Below are 4,234 nucleotides of genomic sequence, written 5' to 3' on the forward strand. Positions count from 1 at the left end.
ATTTCACTGTCTGCTTTTAACTCCAACTCTGCTAAACTTGTTTCAAGACCGAGAACCGTATGCCTGGATGCAGAATGACCGAGCCTATTCAGTAATGTCACAACTTGGGATGATCCAGTTAAATGTCTGACAGTTAATCCAAGAGCAAGACTTTTTGGAGTCTGTTTCCTGCCCTTTGAAGCACAACAAACTATGTCTTGACATATTGAGACCAATTTAGGGTTTATATCATCAGGCACTTCAACCTTTGCTGAAAGGGTAGGGTCATCTGAGACACCAAGCAACCAGGCCATCAAATAGTGCAGTTCAAGGGGAACCCTGGCATGACAACTTTTGCTATTCAGATCAGATGCTGTTGGTGGCCACACAGACAGCATCTGAGGAGAATTTTTAAGAATACCTCTTATAATCATACCTGCACTGTACAATATCCTGGTTGTCTCCATGTCAGTAACAGCAGTTGATGTTTTACCCAGTCCTTCATCATCTTCAGCTTGCTCAGTTGATTCTGTCTGTACACTGTCTGTTTCAGACTCTGGGACCATATCATCCATGACAGATAAGCAGTCTGAAGACAATTTCACTCAGGTTTTTCCTGGATGGCCAGTGAAATTGAAGTTGGGGAAAGTCCTTTTTCAATTTGTCCTTCAAGTAGTCAGCCCTGGAAGAGGTGTGGAAATAAAAAATCTCAAAATCATGTGATAAAATTACTACAATCAATTTTACTACCTATTTGATGGCTGACAAATTTAGAGCTCTATTCCAAAATTGGGAACATGCATTACAGTGGCTTGTACCACACTTCTAACCTGCCAGTTTACCGAGCTCTAGGGTCAGGTGCGGATTTACAATTAGGCAAAACTAGGCTCGAGGGGGCCCCATACAATTCCTTATACATGTATGGTTAATGCAGTTATTACTCATTTGTGCACATTAATTATGTTTTTGATTTAAATCATTTCGCTAAAATGCCATCAGAATGCTTTTTATATTAAGTGTCTCTCGAATGGGCTTGATGAAGGAAGACACCTCACTGCAAGATTAGCTGAGGCCAAGGTTCACAAAATGAAATTTTAGGGACAAAAGAAAGAAAATGCAACTACTAGAAAAAGGGACAAAATGAAAACATAGAGAGGAAAACAACACGAAAAGGGGACAGGAAGAGCAAAAAGGGAAAAAAATTAGAGGCTATGAGTAAAAGGAACAGAAGAATAACATAAAAATCCAGGACAAGAGGAAGAGAAATTCAAAGACTGAGAAAACGACAGGAAGACAATAAAACAAAAGTAAAAAGGGAGGGGACGACAAGGAGTAAAAATAAAGACAACATGAAAAAGGAAAATTTCCTAAATCCGCCCCCATCTAGAGTGGTACGAAAGCCGAACATAAACCCCAAAATATTTGCTTAATAACAATTCACTGAGAGATGTTGTCAAGGATCAAAATAAAAATGTGTGTTGTACCTGTATTGTTCAATTGAGATCCCTTCTTTTTCTTTGACAGTCCTTTTAAAGATGTTTACCAATTTTGACATTTGTAGAACTTCCTGGTTACTTATCAGTCTCTGTTGAACAACAGTTCTGCAAAACTTTTTGTAACTTGCAGACAATCTTCCATCTGGTGTCTGACTGGAATTATAAAGTGAAATTAAATATTAGTAAATAGAGAGGCACAACAAAACTCACATACGGCTGGCCATGTTATGTGCCAGTTATTTATCATCAGGGTAGGTCTATATCAAACGTAACAAATCCTAATTTCAAAACTTGTCAGTAACAATGAGAGAAATTTCATAATATACCTTTCTGATTTAGATCTTGTCAAGAATTTGGTGTATGATCCATTGCAGGTTCTGTGATAGGAGACCTCAAGAGCTACACAGTCCTTATCTCTTATGTGTACAAGCACACTCTCATCCTTTTTTGCTTCTGCTGCTTTTCGCAGCAATCCTAGAAATATAAAAGATTTATTATAGACATGTCGATATAAACCGAATCATGGTACATATTTCCAAAAAAATGTATACCATGGGGCATCATTCCAAGAAAATTGCATTTATCAACATAGCTGAGCCAAACAAACATAAACATTATGATGACATTATTAAACCTTTTTCCTATAGGCCTAAATATGTTTCTGTCCGCATGGCTAAAGATATAGACAAGGCATACATCCACTTAGCTTAAGGAAAATTTTAACAATAGATTACAGAGAAAGTATTAACTTACCACCATCAACAGTCTCTGCCTTGACAAGTTTCACTCTCTGGCGAGAATTCCTGACAGTCTCAAACTTTTCTCTTTTTTTGCATATAATGCAGACAGCTGGCAGCACATGTTTTCTTGGCTGGTGTGATTTATGTATTATTGGCCTAATCCTGCTTCGCTACTAAAGGCCCATTTTTACCCCGGTTTAGGATTTGACAATAAATGAGGAATCATTGATCAGAGGTAGAACGGTTTAAATACATATTTAATTCATAGAAATTAAATATGGAGACAGAGTACATACCATTACAAGATGTTGTTCTCACCGCGGTGGATAAGTCTGTCTGTCTGTCTGAAGTAAGTTTTACCAAGACATTCCTTTTATCAACTTTAAACTCCTCCTGCATGGCTCAGTGGGAGGATGACTGATCTCCTCTCCTTCTGACCACCCCCCTCAGGGCAATAAAACTCTATGTTTATCTTACGCTGGAGCAGGAAGGGCAGACCCCCCCTCTGCTTTCCTCAGTAACCCCAACTAAGATATATTTTTAATTCTCAACACTGGCTATGACCAGCTTTTGGATTGTCTTGTTGAGGAGGGGCAAATCCGATGGCGATGTCTTCTCTTGATCTCAGACGTTTTGGTGATTGGATATAGGGAAACTTATTAATGTCCTGTTCATCAGATATGGGCTTGTGCTTTCATTTCTGGGCAGCATTTATTCGCTTCCTGTCGGTAAATCGGCGATAACAGGTCGGGTGGTAGCCAATGTGGCTTGGTATATCATCATATTCGAAGGAGAGGAGGGGAAGCGCGTTATCGGCAATCGTCCGTTCATCACGGGCTAAATCAGCCCAAACACGGCAAAAACTACGAAAAGTTTCCCACCTCGTTTGGGTAAATGGTTCTGTGTGTTCTCCTTCATTCCCGGCAACGTGCATAAGGCATTCACATTCCATAGTTACAATGTTTCCGCTGGATTGTCTTTCTATCCCGAATAAATGTCTTTGTTTACTACGAGCGCCGCCATGTTGTTTGCTGACGTCACGACCTACTTAAGTCACCTGATTGGCTGAGCAGCGGCTGGTCGCAACCTAAATATTGCGACATTTTCTCGTCTTAAACTGCCTGTAACTTGCCTTGTGTGCGGTTTTGTGTGGAGAACTTTTTTTTTCTAGGCATTTGAATATATGATCTATCATTTAAGACAATAATAGAGTAGTTCCACGGATACAGGAACGAAAGTGAACGCTACAGTTTTCAGCTACCGGCCTATATATACACATGGCCTGTATATGGTATTGTTGTCATATAATTTTGTGTAAATATGAAAATATGTACAAGTCTTACTGTGAGGCACAAGGACATTTTGAGTAGCTTACATGCTGTATTTTTTCCTTGTTGTATTATTATTTCTTTATTTGTCCATGTAAATTTTTTTTTTTAAAATAACATTACAGCATTGGAAACGACAGAAGTAACACCGTGTCCGTGTTGGTTTTTTCATTATTCCACTTTTCAGGGGTGTAACAGTTGCCACAAAAGATATATTTTATGTTCATAGGGAACATAAGGAAAAATAACAGTAAACGTTTGTATACAACAGATTGGTACAGTAGATTGCAGATTGTTACTTCTGTCACGCTTGCCCCCAATAGGGACAAGCATGACAGAAGTTGGATGGATGGATGGATCCACTGACCCCGCTCCGAAAGTTTACGCATTCTAACACTTCGTGGCTGAGTTGCTGTCATTCCCAAACGCTTTCATTTTCTTACAGCTGACACTGACTCAAGAATATTTAGGAGTGAGGACATTTCATGACTGTATTTTTTGCCCAGGTAGCATCCTATCACAGTTCCATGCTGGAATTCACTGAGCTCCTGGGAGTGACCCAGTCTTTCACAAATGATTGTTAAAACAGTCTGTTTGCACAGATGCTTGATTTTATACAACTGTGGCTATGGAAGTGATTTGATTCCATACACCTGATTCCAATAATCTGGATGGGTGAGAAAATATTTTT

General features: G+C 39.1%; 1 long non-coding RNA gene across 1 annotated transcript; it reads right to left on the bottom strand.

The window, feature by feature from the left end:
• Positions 1-203: 203 nt before the first annotated feature.
• On the bottom strand, positions 204-2,329 carry LOC118556944. Its single transcript, XR_004927513.1, has 3 exons — positions 1,802-2,329; positions 1,464-1,628; positions 204-661 (listed from the first exon to the last, which is right to left on the bottom strand). It is a non-coding gene; the product is annotated as an uncharacterized LOC118556944 (long non-coding RNA).
• Positions 2,330-4,234: the final 1,905 nt, after the last annotated feature.

The sequence above is a fragment of the Fundulus heteroclitus genome, chromosome 21 (assembly GCF_011125445.2).
Source record: "Fundulus heteroclitus isolate FHET01 chromosome 21, MU-UCD_Fhet_4.1, whole genome shotgun sequence".
Lineage (NCBI taxonomy): Eukaryota > Metazoa > Chordata > Actinopteri > Cyprinodontiformes > Fundulidae > Fundulus > Fundulus heteroclitus.